A 16,954-nucleotide genomic window follows, 5' to 3' on the forward strand; every position below is an offset into this window, starting at 1 on the left:
ATCAGATCTCATTACAGATGGTTGTGAGCCACCATGTGGTTGCTGGGAATTGAACTCAGGACCTCAGGTTAAGAGCAGTGGGGCTCTTAACCACTGAGCCATATCTCCAGCCCCTGTTAAGGCTCTTTTAAGGATCATGTCATCTGCAAAAATACTTTGGCTTCTACCTTTCTCATTTGCATCCATTTTCTTTCTTTCTCTTGTCTTATTATTCTAAGACTTTGAACAAAAACTTAATATTCTTTTACCTAAAATGAAAATCTTGGTGCTCCCCAAAACCTTTCATGAGGGTGTCTCCCATGTGTGCTGGGGATACTGGAGCAACCACCGCGGTGAGATCCATAAGTCAGAGGACCTATCTTGGTACTTTCAAAAGCTCCCAAGTATTCCTCGAGCAGCTGCTAATGTTGGCGTATTTGACTCTAACTGGAGATCTACCTTCTTTCAATTCAGTGGGCACTTGCTCCACATAGCCTGTAGCGTTTGCCTTATGAATACACCACCCTGACCTGGTATATGGTCATCACTGAGGCCTCTTTCTTTGGCAACGGTCCACTTGTTTTAAGGATTGCTCTCCAAAAAATAATATATGTTTCCTGAATTCTTTTGATCAGTGTTTTCCTGGCATGTCCTTTCAACCTTTTCCTTCCAATATAAATATAGTTTTAAGTGAGTATAGGATATGCAGCATACATTTTGGGTTGGTTTGTTTATTTTGACTCCAGTCTGTGAGTCTTTATCTTTTGATATTATATTTACATTTAAGTTACATTTTAATTACTGATAAGTTGGGGTTTCAGAATGTCTGTTTTTTCTTTGTTCTATTATTAATTTATCTGATTTCTTTTCCACATCTTCCTTTGAGTTATATAAACATTTTAACATTATATAAACATTGTAACAATCAGTCTAGGGTTATTTTTAGTAGCTTGCTTTGTGTGTTTCTTTACATAGTCTCGGTTTGAGTTCTCTATTACATTATCTGTATATAACTCACTACAGTCTACTGGAGTCAATATTTGCCAAGTTGAGATGAGTGTAGAGAGCTTACCTCATTTTATGTCCCCTTAATCTTGACTAATTTTTTTTTACCTTAAACACTGCCTCTGCATTTGGAATAGCAATGGTCATTGTTTAACTTTATCTTCAACTGTTTGAAGAAAAGTCTGGTATATTTACTTATATGTTACTCTCTCTATTCTTCTTTTTTACTGACAACTCTTCTTGATATTTCCTTTTCTTTGTCCTCTAATATGAAATCCACCTCCATTCAAATTGTTTCTTCCTGATGGTGATGGTGGTGGTGGTGGTGGTGGTGGTGGTGGTGGTGGTGGTGGCACTAGTTTCTCTGTTACCTTTGATTTTGCAGGAGATTTTCTATAATGTGTCTTCAAGTTGGTATCTTTGGCATTTCCTGAGCATCTTGAATTCTCAGCCCTGTCTTTTACACACCTTGGAAAATTTCCAACCTTTATTTCTTCTCACGGGGTTTTAATCCTGCCTCCTTTCTCCTCTCCTCTGACATCTCAGTTATTATAAGACTACGGTTTCCTCTCTTGTCTTCTTCGGGGAAGGAATTCATCTAAGAGATGCAGACAGTTTGAGCAGTAGTTTACTTAGCCAAACAACAGTACACTCCAGAGGTCTTAGAGTAAACCAATGACTCAAACGTGGATAGGAGCAAGACAGCTAGATTGTGTGTTTGTAAGAGTTTTTATGAATATTCATGAGGTGGGTGGTTATTCATGGAAGTAAGGTGACCTTAGTTTTTCCCAGTACTTTTTGCCATGATAATGAATAGCTCAGGGACAACTTGGACAAAACCTTCAGTAAAAATGATATTTTAATTAAGTTGAGGCCTTTTGAGGATGCAGACTTCTGGTGTTTTGGATGAGAGAGAATTGACCTCCATAGGAACTATTATTAGAATGATAAAGGGGTGTGGTCTTGTTGGAGGAGGTATGTTGATGGGGGGTGTGTTTTAAGGTTTTAAAAGCCCATGCTCGCGCTCTCTCTCTCTCTCTCTCTCTCTCTCTCTCTCTCTCTCTCCCTCTCCCTCTCCCTCTCCCTCTCCCTCTCCCTCTCCCTTTCCCTCTTCCTTTTCCTCTCCCTCCTTCCCTGCCTTCCTCCCTGCCTCCTTCCCTCCCACTCTCCCCCTTCCCCAACCAGGATGTAACCGCTCAGCTACTTCTCCTGTCCCAAGCCTGCCCTCACACTGCCATGCTCTTCCATGATGATGAAAGTTAGTGGGCTAACTTCTGAAACTGTAAGCAATTAAATGCTTTCTTTTGTAAGTGTTGCCTTGCTCATGAGTTCTCCTCACAGCAACACAACAGTGACTAAGACAGGGTTTTTATTAGTGTGTTTGTGCGGCAATTGGGAAAGCTGGCTTGTCTCCTGGGTTTCTGACAAACTGGAAGGGCCCTAACTCCAGCTTCAAGGATGTTTAACCTTCAGGAGACAGAGCTACCAACGCACAGGCACAGCCTCTTGGTTCCCTCAGGTCTAGCTTTCTGCCTGCGCAGACTCAGGATGACAGGAAGGCCAGCCGTTTCGTTGTAGTTACGCAGGCACCTGCGTCTCTGTCCATTTTGGGAGTGTGGGGTCCGTTTCCCCTCTTTCGTTTAGATTTAGTAATTGTGTACTTAAACGGCTCACTGATTCTTTCCTGTTTTCTGCTCCCTGACGTTGACGCCATTTATTGAGCTGTGCCTTTTGGTTATATATTTTCAGCTCTAAAGTTTCTTTTTGGTCTCCAGGGTACTGTATCTCACTGTGTAGCTTAGGCTGGAGTAGGATTTACTGTGTAACCCAGTCTGGCCTTAAACTCACAGTCTTCCTACCTCATCTTTCCAAGCGATAAGATAGTGGGTGTGCAGGGTGCCCGATTAAAGTTAGCTTTTTTGTTTGTTTGTTTTTCTCCATACTGAGACTCAACCCCAGGACTCCATATATGCTGGGCAAGTGCCCCACTACCTTGCTAGATTTTATTTTACATCTTCTGTTTTTTTTTTAAACTAGGACTTTCTGTTCGGCTTATTTAAAATATGTTTATTATCACTTGTTAATTATCTTTATATGAAAAGCCAGGTTTTTAATCCATCAGAAATTAGGAGTCACAGAAATATAAACAAGATGGCAGCGTCTTACAGATGTCTTTACTCAGGCTTTCTCTCAAGCAAGTGTTTGGGAACACACTCTATGCATAATAAACAGTCTTTTTTACAAGAGAATTTAACAGGAGAAATAAAAGCAAATAATTAAAAAAAAAACCTAGATGACAGCGTTGGTTGCTATACAACCATTTAAAACAGCTGCCAGTATGAAATGCGTCAGGCTGAAACTAACCTTTAACACTTTTGTCTAACAAAGCGTTCAGTTCCAAAGGTCCCTCAGGATGCTTCACAGACAAAAGACACAAAGATCCAAAGCATTTTCTGTCAAATCAGCTACAAGTTTAGATGGTTGTACTGTGCACCAGTAAGCAAACATTGAAGAAGACGGGGCAGGGAGTTCAAGGCTAGTTGAAGTTCAAGGGTGCATCCAGACAGCCAGCAAAACAAAAGGTGCAGGGGTCTGATCACTTGGCCTTACTTATGTGTCAGGCAACAGGCCTGGGGCAATGCTTACAACTTACCCCCTCTCTCCTGAGTGTGGAGTGCGGTTCATTTATCCACACTTTTGGAAATCTGAAGTATTAGGGACTGAGAGTTTAGTTTAAACTATGGTTCCTGTGATTTTTCTTACTCCTATGGTTGTCTAGCTGGGAAAGGAAGGACAGCGCTAGTTGCTATTAGGTAGAAGTCTAGCAAGATGGAAGCCTGTCTGTCTGTTTTCTCTTTTCCATTTCAAGATGATGTCTCTAGACACTTGGGAAGGGAAAATGAAATTTCATATAAAATTACTCTCATCCTATCCACCGCCCTGCCACCATCATCACCGCCTTCCAATTCAAATACTATAATTATAATTCTACAGTTATAATTCACAGTGACTGGTAGGACTACATTGTGTCTTGGATTCATATGTGGAAGTGCAGCTCCCACATGACCATTGTGGAGGGGACTCTAGGAGGTAAAACGGAGTGAAGTGTTGTTGTTGTTGTTGTTGTGTTTCCAAGACAGGGTTTGTCTGTGTAGCCTTGGCTGTCTTGGAACTCTCTCTGTAGACCAAGCTAGCCTAGAACTCACAGAGCTCTGACCCCTGAGTGTGTGGATCAAAAGTGGGCACTATCTCGGCTGGGTAAACCTAATGCGTTTTAAGGGTGGGCTGGAATGTACTAGGACTAGTTTTAGAACTCTGCAGAAATCTTTCTTCTCCCTCCCTCTTTATTTCTCTCTCTGCACCATGGAAAAGGCAAATGAGACATACGAAGAAGCAGCCATAGACAGGCTAGCGAGGAGCAGCCGTGGGTGGGCAAGCCAGAAAGCAAGCCACCGGGAATACTGGTCTTGAACTCTGAGAAAGTATCTATGCTTTAACCCATCAAGAGCAGCTCTTTGTTATGGTTGTTGAAGCCGGCTACCATAGCTACAGGTTTATAAGTTTGCTCCAGTTCCTTCTTTGATTAATTAATCCTATAGACCCATAGATCTTGTTTTCATTTACTTTCAAGATAATATATGAGTTGGAAACTGCAAATGTAATATTACTTATGCATAGAATTTAAATATTCTGAAATCTTATTTCTGACATCCTCATGCTGCATAAAAATTGATTTATCTACACCCAACCCCAACATGTTATCACATGTTGTTATAAAACATTAAAAATATCCTCATATGGGAATGCATATTTTTATTATCTAAAACACTCTGATGTTCTAAAGGAGCAAAAATAAACAAAAGATACTATAACTGTTGACAGAAGCCTTGCTCCCTTACAGGAGTGATGACTCACAATTGTGACCTTAATTCTCTGACTGGGATGGAGAGTTTGGGTCTGAGAAACCAGCTGTCAAATGATGCAGGAAGTCTGGAGGTAGAAGGACATGCTTCCTTCTCTCTCTGGCCCTTGTGTTGTGATCAAGAAAGACAAGTAGTGTAGCTTCAAGCCCAATCCTGTTCCATCAGTGACTCAGAGAGGTTCTAGCTAAAGTTCTCAGGGGCATAAGCAGCATCCCAGTTGTCTTAGAATGCTATGACAAAACACCATGGTGAAAAGGCAAGTTGAGGAAGAAAGGGTTTATTTGTGTTACATTGCCACAGCACTGTTCATCATAGGAGAAAGCCAGGACAGGAACTCAAACAGGGCAGAAACCTAGAGGTAGGAGTTGATACACAGCGATGGAACGGTGCTGCTTACTGGCTTGCTCCCCATGGCGGGCTCAGTCTGCTTTCTTATAGAACCCAGAACCGCCAGTCCAGGGATGGCACCACCCACAGTAGGCTGGGCCATTTTCCATCTATCACTAATTAAGAAAATGCCTTACAGCTGGGTTTATGAAGGCATCTTCTCAACTGAGGTCCCCTCCTTTCAGATGAGTCTAGGTTTTTTCAAGCTGACATAGAACTAACCAGGACACTGGTATTAGAGATTATATAAGATAAAATGACTGACTAGACGTTTATGATTGCAGAGGGTTGGAATGTTGATGGCCTACAGGTAAGTTATTGTGAGCTATTTCTGGTCCCCTTAATAGTCATGCATTTGTCCACTCTTGTGTCTGATTTACCATCCTGTGACCATAAGGTCAAACCTTTACAATGCGTTCTTAACAGAGCAGTAGCCTCCACCCATCCCGAGGGCAAGTGCAGGTGACATTGCATCCTCTCATTAATCCTGCTTTAAATTTAAAACATTTTATTTCACTTGTTTGATTGTTTAATGTGTGTGGGTGCTTTGCCTGTGTGTACATATGTGCACTGTGCATTTACAGTGCCCAAGGGGGCAGAAAAAGGCACCAGATCCCCTGGAGCTGGAGTCATAAATAGTTGTGAGCTACCATTGGGTGCTGGGAACCAAACGCAGGTCCTCTGCCAGAGCAGCCAGCACTCTTTCTTTCTGAGCCGACTTTGCAAACATACCAATCACGTTTTTCCTAGGACTATGCATGCAGACTAGACCCTCTACTTTACTTAAACTGAGCATCCCAATTAGAAAGTTTCCCTTTTTTCACTGCTTTCATAAAATGATCTTATTATTCAGTATATTTTAGATTAAAATTCCAGAATTTAGACTAGCAGAGTGCTGTTTTTAATCTCCAGAAAGGAACTCATCTGAGGAGTCCTTTTATTTTAGAGCTAAATTCCTAGAGCCCAAAAGCAATAGAACATCTACTAAAAAACATAATACCTGTGTACAACCAATTAGTTTATTATGCTGCTAGGCTAGAGAGATGGCCCAAAGGTTAAGAGCATTGGCTGCGTTTGCAGAGGACCTAGGCTCAATTCCCAGCATGCATGTGGCGGCTCACACCTGTCCGCTACTCAGGGGATCTGAAGTGCTTTTTCTGATGTGTCTTTTCTAGCCTCTGTGAACATTCCATACACCTGGGGCACAGATTCACATGCACACAATCACTCACACACATTATTTCTTTTTTTAAATTAAAAAAGTTAGGATGAGGTCATTTTCAGGCTGAAAAGGCTCTGAAAATTCCTGTGAGGTGCTCAGACTTCTGCCTACCTTGGACTAACTCTGACACTACAGATTATAAGAAAACAGTTTCCAATGACGATGCACATAGTGCCTTTTATCAGAATTTCCCAAAAGCTAGAGCAGAAGAGGCTTTTCGATAGGTTTAAGTTTTCTATAGGTTTAAGCACTAGAATAAGAGTTTGAAGCTCTCAAGAGTAGGAGACTCCTCACTATAATTTTAAGCACTAGAATGAGGATTTGAAGCGCTCTAGCTTTTCAAAAGTGAAAAAAGTAAATCCCTTAAAAGGGGATCCATAGTAGAATATTCAGGTAATGCCATTTCACAAAAGGAAGCTTGTATCCTAAGAGACTATACCTTAATAACTCCTTTACAAATTAAACATGTCTCCAAGGTATCTGAAAGTACAATTACTGGGGCCTTGTGTGACTTTTACTGAGGGAAATTTTAACAAACCTTTATTCACCCCATGCCAGACACCAGTGACAGACCAAAGTCTGTTTTGTACAAGCACAGACAGCTCACAGGCAGCTGCCTCACTGAGAAGCCCATCTCTCCCTGCAGTATTAGAAACACCATTACAGGTCAATGAGGAATCTCTCCCTCAGTGGTTCTTACTGCTTTCTTAGGCTTGTGGGAGAGAGGGTCCGGTGAATCCGTTAAGGTTACTTTGTTTACTTTCAGAGTTCTGCTTTGCTGCCCTCCTCCCTCTAGCTTAAACTCAGAAGAAATTGCTACAGGACAGTGGTCTAGAAGTCACATTTGAATCTTGGCAGTGGCAAGTAGGGGGGTCAGTATTTCAAGTGAGTTACATTTTCCTTTCTTATCCTGAAAAAGATTTCAGGCCCTTGAAATGTACAAAATCCTAATTTATCATAAATCTGGTCCCTTGTTTCTATAGCTGCCACTAATATTTGGAAAAGGGCAATTTTATTAAAAATGATACCACATATCTATCTGATTTCTTCTGTAGTGTGACTCTCCAATTGTTTCCCTGTATTAGAATCCGATGTAACACCTAGATAACAGACCACGTGAAAATATTAACTATGAATAAAGATTTCTAAACCAGAACGAGCCACCACTCATGACGTCAAGACTACAAAACAGTTAAAAGTCTCTAAAATTAAAGTATCAATAAATTATTCACTCCAAGCACCAAATAAACTATTTTATAGAATATAATGACTGTAGACAGAGGGCAGAACCCCTCAGGCAGCCTAGTGAGGGAGCTAATGATAGGCAAATGACCCTGCTCAGTCCCCGCCCCTTTCACCCCTGACCTTTGCTTTAGAGCAGAGTTCTGAGTCAGGCCCCGCCCCCTTCACCCTGACCTTTGCTTTAGAGCAGAGTTCTGAGTCAGGTCACGCCCCCTTCACCCTGACCTTTGCTTTAGAGCAGAGTTCTGAGTCAGGCCCCGCCTCCTTCACCCTGACATTTGCTTTAGACCTTTGCTTTTGCTTGGTAACTCGGAGATGACACTCCTGTGATGCTCCGTGCTGCATATAAAATGTGATGCCAGCTATCAAAGATAAACAAGCGGAATCTGCATCACGATGGCAAGTGACAGAGACATGATGAGGGGGAACTTCTGCCTTAATGATGGAACAACTGCTTCTGCCTATGGCAGCCCCATCTTTATCAGATACTAGAAATGAGCATCCCTAGTTGTGTGGGACACAAAACAACATTCGACAATCACAGCCACAAAATATGACCATGGACATCAGGGTGAACAAACCGTTAATTAAACTTCCCAGAACACGCACAGGCACACATTCACTTGCGCACGCGTGAGACACACACACACACACACACACACACACACACACACACACACACGCACAACAAGGCTGAATGATAGGTTAAACACTTTAATTGTGGAGACCCAAAGTGCAGCAGATTAACAGTCAAATTATCTTAAGCAATCTTTAAACCACTAAATAAGCTTTCTTTGTCTACACATGTGTCTAATGTAATATCTTTTTTTTTTTTTTTTTTGAGCTGGGGACCGAACCCAGGGCTTGCGCTTCCTAGGCAAGCGCTCTACCACTGAGCTAAATCCCCAACCCCACGTAATATCTTTTTGATTATAGGGCAAACCCTTTAGTGGTGTGTGTGTATGTGTGTGTGTATGTGTGTGTGTGTGTATGTTATTCATGAGTCCTGTAGCGCAGGCTGGCCTTGAATTCATTATACAGCTGAGGATGGCCTTCAATCCTTGCTCTTCCTGTCTCTACTTCCTGAGCACTGGGAATATAGTTCCCCTTTATTACAGAAAATAGATTTTGTTCTCACACAGAATGTCCCAATTTTAGTTTTCCCTCCCTCTACCTCCTCACTTCCCTACCCCTCCCCTCTGGGATCCACTCTCTTTTTGTCTCTCTTTTAAGAGACAACGGCTAAGCATAACAAAATAAAAATAAAAAAGATAGAACAAAAGCCATCACGCTGAGGCTGGACAAGGCTCCCAACAGAAGGAGAAGATCCCTAAGAGCAGGCACGGGAATCAGATACCCTCTGGTTTACAGGTTCAGGAGTCCCATAAGAACACTAAACTGAAAGCCGTAACCTACATGCAGAGGACCTGGTGCAGACCCGGCAGTCTCTGTGAGTCCATATGAGCTTCGCACAGTTGATTTGAGGGTCTAGGTTTTAATGTTAAGAGGTCACTAGATTCCACAAACCCTAAGAATTTTATCAAATAGTCTCTGAGGCCTATAGCACAGTTTCCTTCCTTTGCTCTAGCTCACCTACATGCAAGTCCCCACCGTTGTCTTTTCAAAAATCTATCCCTCAGGTGCCCATGGTGGCCAGAGGTGTAGGATTCCTGAGGCAATAGTGAAGTTATAGGCAATAGTGAGGTGCAGGGAATGAAACTCCGGTCCTCTGCAAGGCTCTGGACCCTGGAGCCACCGTTCCAGCACCCCACCCCACTATTGTATTTGATAAATGCCTTGATTTATAACTTTATGTTTGCAACTAATTAAATCTCATGTACCCCCTCCCCCCCAGGTAAAAAAGTTTGGGACAACCCAAACCCCTGTTCTCAGGCTCTCATAACTCACATTTGGCTTAAAACAAACTCTCTCTTATTCCATTGGAGGAAGATTTATGGTCCACATTGACAGACGATATCTTATAGAAAATTTAGGTGTTTCCTAAAGGCCAACTCAATCTGGAATGGGCACATCCACTCCTGCTTCACAGACACAGCGGACAGAGGAGTGCGGAAGTGAATGCACGGGGTCCTGTATACTCAAACCTCTTCAAAAGCCAAGGGAGACAGGAAGGGGAGAAGCAGAGAGCTACTCTGGGATAGATCTCCTGGGACATCTGGAAAGGCCACGGAGCCAAAGCAGAAACTGCTGAAATGGTGCCGTGTTGAGGCAGCATTTGATGGAAACTATGTATAGGAAAATGTAAAGGACTCGGGAGAATTAGTTCTAAATTACAGTAATGCAGAAAAGGCTGGTGGGACTGAAGAGATTCCAAGAAGATACTGTGCCGTTCCGATGAGGGAAGCACTGGCCATTTCACACATTATCAGAGAAGAAGCTTCATGAAACCAAGGCAATAACCACATTGTTTTAGTGTCTCTAAAACAGGCGCTCACATAAGATGGCAATGAGCTGTGATATTTAAGTTTCTGACGGTGTACTGCCACTATCACGAGGAGGCAGAGCTTGGGAGCAGCCTGTTGCTATGTAAGTTCATAGATACAGGATGTTCATTTAGTTCTAGAAAAGCCACACATACACACGAGCAGGTACAGCCACATGTAAGCACAGTGACTTCAAGGCTGACCACAGTTATTTCGCGAAAAGTGCTTCCACAAAGAGAGAGGGGATTATGTGATTGTTACATGTTATATCCATATTAATATCCATATGAGATGTTTGGAATTAATTTATCCCTAAAATTGTCATACCTAAAAGCTGTATGTTAGAATTAATGAATGAATTCAGCAAAGTTACAGGATACAAAATTAACAAAAAAGAATATTTGAATAATAATTCCATTTAAAATAGCATAAAAAAACCAAAACACACACACACACACACACACACACACACACACACACACACACACACACACACAGAGGACAGGTGAGATGCCTCAACTGTTAAGAGCACTAGCTGCTCTTCCAGAGGTCCTGGGTACAATTCCCAGCAGCCATTTATAAGGGGATCTGATGCCCTCTTCTGGCCTGAGGATGCATATGCAGCAGAGCGCTCTACATTAAGCAAATAAAATTAAGAGGAGAAAGAGAAAGGAGGAGGAGGAGGAGAAGAGGAGGAAGAAGAGGAAGAAGAGGGAAGAATTAAAAGGAGGAGGAGGAAGAGGAGGAGGAGAAGAAAAAGAAGAAGAAGAAGAAGAAGAAGAAGAAGAAGAAGAAGAAGAAGAAGAAGAAGAAGAAGAAGAAGAAGAAGAAGAAGAATGCACACAGCAGTATAGTTTACCAAGAAGGGGAAAATGTACAGGCAACTAAAAATTTTGTTTGAGAAAGTTACAAGGCAGAAAAGTGAGATGACATTGTGTATTTATGGATTAGACAATTTAATATTGTTGAGATGTGAATAATATTCAAACTGACCTATAGACTTAAGGGGATCCTTGTTGAAATCATTGCAGCCTTTTCCAGAATTAGAAAATGCTGTCTTAAATCTACATGGAGCCTCAAGCTGAGGGGACAGTAATTAATCAGTGAATTGACCACTGTGCAAGTCTGAGGACCTGAGTTTGGCCCCTCAGGCCCCAGAGAGGAGCCAGGTCTGCCAGCACCGAACTATGACCCAGTGCTGGAGAGGTAGAAGTGGATTCCATGGGCCTCCCAACCCAGCCAGTCTAGCTATTTTGATGTGTTAAGACTTAGAAGAAGGTTAGAGAAACTATCTGTTAATGACAGTTGACACTGACCTTTCGCTTCCACATGTGCTCTCGTGCATACATGCATGCATGCATGCACACCTACACAAACATGAGCGTGTATGCACACATACACAAATAACAATTGTATGGAATTCCCAAGGCTCTTGAAGCCAAAATAATTCTACCAAGGAAAACAGAGTTGGATATCTGACATTTTATTATTTTAAAAAAACTTATTACAAAAACAATAATCAAAATAATGTGACATATTCACGAAGACAGATAAAGACAAATAGAATTAAACCCCAGAAATAAAGTCACGTATTTATCAAGTGATTTTTGTAGAGATGTCAGGACCATTTAACAGAGGAAGGATAGTATTTTCATCATGTGTTTGTGGGAAGCTAGAGACCTAGATGTAAAAGAATATGTTGAAATCATACAACGTGGTCATATGTGCCAGGAAACATTTGTGAACCTTAAAACACCACCAAGGAGTGGAGTCAATGTAATCCCATTAGGGTCTCTCTATGGCAGTCTCGAGTTTGGGCTTACCCACCATCGACCCACAGGACAGTTTGGTGAAGCAGCCTCAAACTCTCATTGGGACAAGGTTTTATAGGAAAATGGGGGCAAGTGAGGGGGTGTCCAGTCTGGCAAGCATCTAACTGAATGCCTGTTATAAGCTGGCAGGTGGGTGATCTGAAGCAAGACTATATACATCTGAAACAATGGGACTAATCTTTGATTAACTATTGCTAGGAAGTAGCTAGGGAGTAAGTGTGGGGACCTTCCTGGTACTTGGGTTTAGCTGCAGGTCAAATTCTCTGGCTTTGCTGTTGTTGTTGCTGTTGTTGTTGCTTTTGTTGTTTTTAAGATCGAGGTCAGTTCCAAGATAGAGTAGGTTTGGCATCTCAGTCATCATCGTCATACAAGAAAATTGGATTGAAAAACAATCCAAATCATCCTAAAAATTATAACCCTCTTAAAAGAAAAAAAACAGGAAAAATATTTATGAGATTGGATATAAAAATAATCTCTTGAATATGATACTAAAAGTACAGGCAATAATATCTAAAAATGGGTAAATTAGAGTACCTAAATGCTTGAGACTTCTCTGTATCAAAGAATACAGTCCAAGTAGGACAATCTGTGAAAGAGGAGGATTACTTGAAAATTATATATCTCATAGACTTAGTAAACTGAATATACTAAAATCCCTATGCTTTAACAATAAGATTATCTTCTTAAAAATCAGCAGATTATTTTTATAAATTTTTTGCAAAGACTGTGAGAACGTCCGACAAGTGTATGAAAAGATGCTCAGCGTGATTAATAATTGGGGAAATACAAATGAGCCAGGTAGTAATGGACCACGTGCCGTGTGTTAGACTATTATTTCAAAAAGGACAATGGTCGTTAGCAATGCTGTGAAGACAGGGAGGTGCTTTTTTACAAAATGTCTATTGTTCTTATAAACAGAATTAAAAATACAAAACAGACCTACCATTTGATCCAGCAACTTTAGTTATACCCAAGGAATTAACAGCGCTGTCTAGCAGGAGGACATTTGTGTGTGCAGATGTGACACTGCATTGTTCTCCCTAGCTAACAAGGGAGAACACTTCAGAGCACTTCAGACATTCATCTGCGGCTGAGTGGGAGGACAAACTCTGGCCCAGTAATCACAACCATAAAGGAATATTCATCCTTAGAAATTTGGATGCAGGGTACAGTGTGGATGAGACCTGAGGACATTATGTCAGTCACAAAAAGAAAAAGGCTTTGACTTTCATGAGGTACCTGTAGGAGGCAAGGTGGCAGAGACAGGAAGTAGAACGGTGGCTGCCAGGGGCTGGGAGGCTGTGGAAAGGAAAGAGGCCGTTAGGAGCAGAGTCTCTGGTGTCCAAAAGGTTTCCTGCTTTTACAGAAGAGAGTTCTGTGCAACACAGCGTGAGTGCATTAAGTGCAGAAAATGGTTAAGAAGGTAAATGATGCAGTATATGCTTTTACCATACTTTTTAAGAAGTAAAAAAGCAAAATGTTATCATGTGACTTGTATTCACAGTGTGATATGAGCTTTTAGCATCTTCCTTAGAAAAAGTGAGGCCATGCGACTATTACAGTTCTTGATCAGTCATGCAGATAAAACCAGGTCGTTCATTTCCTCAAAATTCCAGATAGTTTACAATCTTGTCTTTTCTACCGACCAAGAAATAATAAACTATGTAGGATGAAACAATAGAGGGAAGAGAAGGCCGAGAGACAAGAGGCTAGTCCAGAAGCTAAGTAGATACTTTTCTGTTGTTTATCTAGATTGCAGAAATTGAGTAGAAGGCTGTCTCTGAGGGAGTCAGAGCCAATGAATGAGAGGCCTAAGGAAACATAACCACCCTCATTACCCACAGGAAATGGGAGGCATGCTAGCACACCAGGGGGGACCATGTTAGCCTCTATATAATAACCAATGGAATGTGTGATGACATCTTTAATAGCCGTGCACTTTCTGTGGTCAGCCACTCCTAACAGGACACCTGGTGTAAGCTGCTGGCCTAATTAAATGTCAGAACCCTGAAGCGGGGTTCTGCGGCGTGCCAGAGCAGAACGCAGGTGTGCTGCCCCTGGTGATCTGACCTAACAGGAGACTTTAGCAAACGTGTAGGCCGTCCGCAGCTCATAAACCCGCAGTCTTGAGGGTGAGTCATCTTTGTCACGCTTTAGACAGGAGCTATGTAGCAAACAGCTCTAAGTTAAGGGAAGTGAGGAGCTCTGTGGGTGACTGAAAGGAAATCTGGCATGCTGTGTCCGGCAGAGGGTGGACTTTTATGAAGACCCAGACTCTGCGCACGGTCCTCTAGCTCTTCTTCATGGAGGTGATGGCTACTATGCCGCTGTGGGCTGTGAGGAGATATTAGCCATCACAATTGAAGAGCTGCTCTGAAAGTCTACCTGTAAATCAGAAATCTAAGGTAAACAGTGCCAGGGTGCTCAAAAACACAACCCAATTTCCCAAGAAAGAAAATACAGATAAAAAAGATTTATTTTGAAACCATCCGTCCGTCCATCTGTCTGCGTCTGTCTGTCTGTCGGTCACGGTCACTGTCTCGGTCTCCCCCTCTCTCTCTCCTCTCTCTCTCTCTCTCTCTCTCTCTCTCTCTCTCTCTCTCTCTCCCTCTCTCTCTCTCTCCCTCTGTCTCTCTCTCTCTCTGTGTCTGTGTATGTGTGTGTGTGTGTGTGTGCGCGCGCGCACAAATGTGTGTGAATGCAAGTGCCATGGAGACAAGAAACATCAGATCCTTCTGGGGTTGAGGTTATAGTCGGTTGGGAGTTACCCACATAGGTGGGTGCCAGAAACTGAACTCGGGTTCCTAGCAAGAGCATCACGTGCTCTTAACCACTGAGCAAACTCTCTAGCCCCCAGATAAGAACTTTACAACCATGGATTTGGAACTATTTCCTGGAGAAGTCCAAAGCAAGGATGGAGCTCATCAGTCTGTGCCCGCCCCCTTTTGTGTTCCTCCACCTTGCGTTACTTTCTCACAGGCTTTCCATTTTACTGCTGTCGTTAATGGGAAATTTTATTTGATGGTCATGACACTGTAGTACTCATTCTATTTTAAACAACTAAAAATGCGAATATACTAGAATAAATAGAAAAAAATGTGTTTATAATAGAATATATAGGAACATATATCCATTTTTCTTTTAGGTGACCTTTATATAAAACAACATTTATCCCAATAAGGTGACAAACTCACTATCACTTAGGATGTACAGTTTAAGTAAAAACTACTTCCACTTAATCTATAAATTTTATTAACCTAAAGAGAGACTTTGACCTGTAAGGAGTAATTTCTGATTGCACTCTATATTCAGTTCCAGGAGACCAACAGTCTGTCTAATTCTGTCTCTATGTCTAGTTACCTGCACAGTGTATATAAACGGAATTACACATGTGTCTACCTTCAATTCCCCGACACACTATGTCTGGGATTTACCCATAGAGTACATTTACATTAGTCTCACTTATAATTACTGCACATTTGAATTGTTTTGCCTTTTGGTTTTTGTGAGTAGTTCTATGACCATTTGTATAAAATTCATTTGCTCAAATAACTATATTAAAACAATCTGGACAGAGACCTATGAGTGGGTCACGTGATTGCGTTTAATTTTTGAGGCTCTGCCAAACAGTTTTCAACAGTGGCTTTACAATTCAGCATTCCTAACAGTGACAAGCATGCCGATTTTTCACAACCCTGTAAAGACTTATCATTTTACTTCATCTCTACCAGTGGGTGGGAAACTTTATCTAGCTGTCATTTGGATTTGCATTTCCCTGATGGCTAGGGCTGTTGGACCTGTTTCTGTGTCATTATTTGCTTAGCCTCTTTTAAAAACACATTCATGTTTTCACCCGTTTTAAAGCTAAATTGTTGTTTGAGGTTTTTAGTGCCCACTCATTATATAAGATAATGGGATTCCTTATGACATTTTCTTGTGTGTATACTTTATGCAATTTGATCATATTAACCTTCTCTTATGGTTCATCGTATCTGCCCCTGGTCTTCTCCTCTCCTCTCCTTTCCTCTCCTCACCTCCCCTCCCCCTCCCCTCCCTTCTCTTCTCTTCTCTTCTCTTTTTCCTCTCCTCTCCTCTCCTCTCCTCTCCTGCCCTCCCCCCTCTCTCTCTTAAATCCACTTTCAAGGTAGTAAAGAAAACGTGTGGTATTTGCATTTTCATTCTGGTTTGGTTTATTTTATTTTCTTCTGAGTATAGTGATCTCTAGTTCTATTCACTTGCTGACAAATGACATATTCTTCATTCAGAATAGGGTTCCCTGGGCCATATAGACCACTGGACCCATTAATCTATTGATGGGAATCTAAGCTGGGTCCAAAGTGGCCTTTGTAAGAAGTGCCACAATAAACAAGGGTGTCTGGGTATCTCTGTTGTATATTGTGATCATTTGAATGAAAATGACCCCTATAGGCCCAGATGTTTAAATATTTGGCCCCCAGCTGATGACTCTGTTTGAGTACCAAATCATCCAACCAAGTAAGCAATAGCTTTATAGAACTATGTAGTTACTTAGACCAGGCCACAACTGAATCTCAACACACGAGTAGCATTTGGTGCAGTTCTTGATGGCAGTTCTCATCACCCTCTGAACTCTCAGGAGCCACATCTCCACTGTCTGCATTTCTCTAGTCATTGCAGTCTTCCAAGCTCCCACCACAGTGGTTCATTGAGTTCTGTGTATAGCATTGCGGGGCTCCTTCAGCCCACATCTCCAAAAGCATTATTCCTCCCGCAAATCACTTCCAAAGGCCAGGTTTGTCACAGCAAAGACCCCTGTTCTCACCACCTATTTTCTTGTTTCTGTGGCCAAATACCTAATAAGAAATAACATGAGGAAGGATTCATTTGGCTCTAAATTTAAAGGTACAGAGCACCTTAGCAGTACGGTGGTGGGAGTGGCTT

The sequence above is a fragment of the Rattus norvegicus genome, chromosome 2 (assembly GCF_036323735.1).
Source record: "Rattus norvegicus strain BN/NHsdMcwi chromosome 2, GRCr8, whole genome shotgun sequence".
NCBI lineage: Eukaryota > Metazoa > Chordata > Mammalia > Rodentia > Muridae > Rattus > Rattus norvegicus.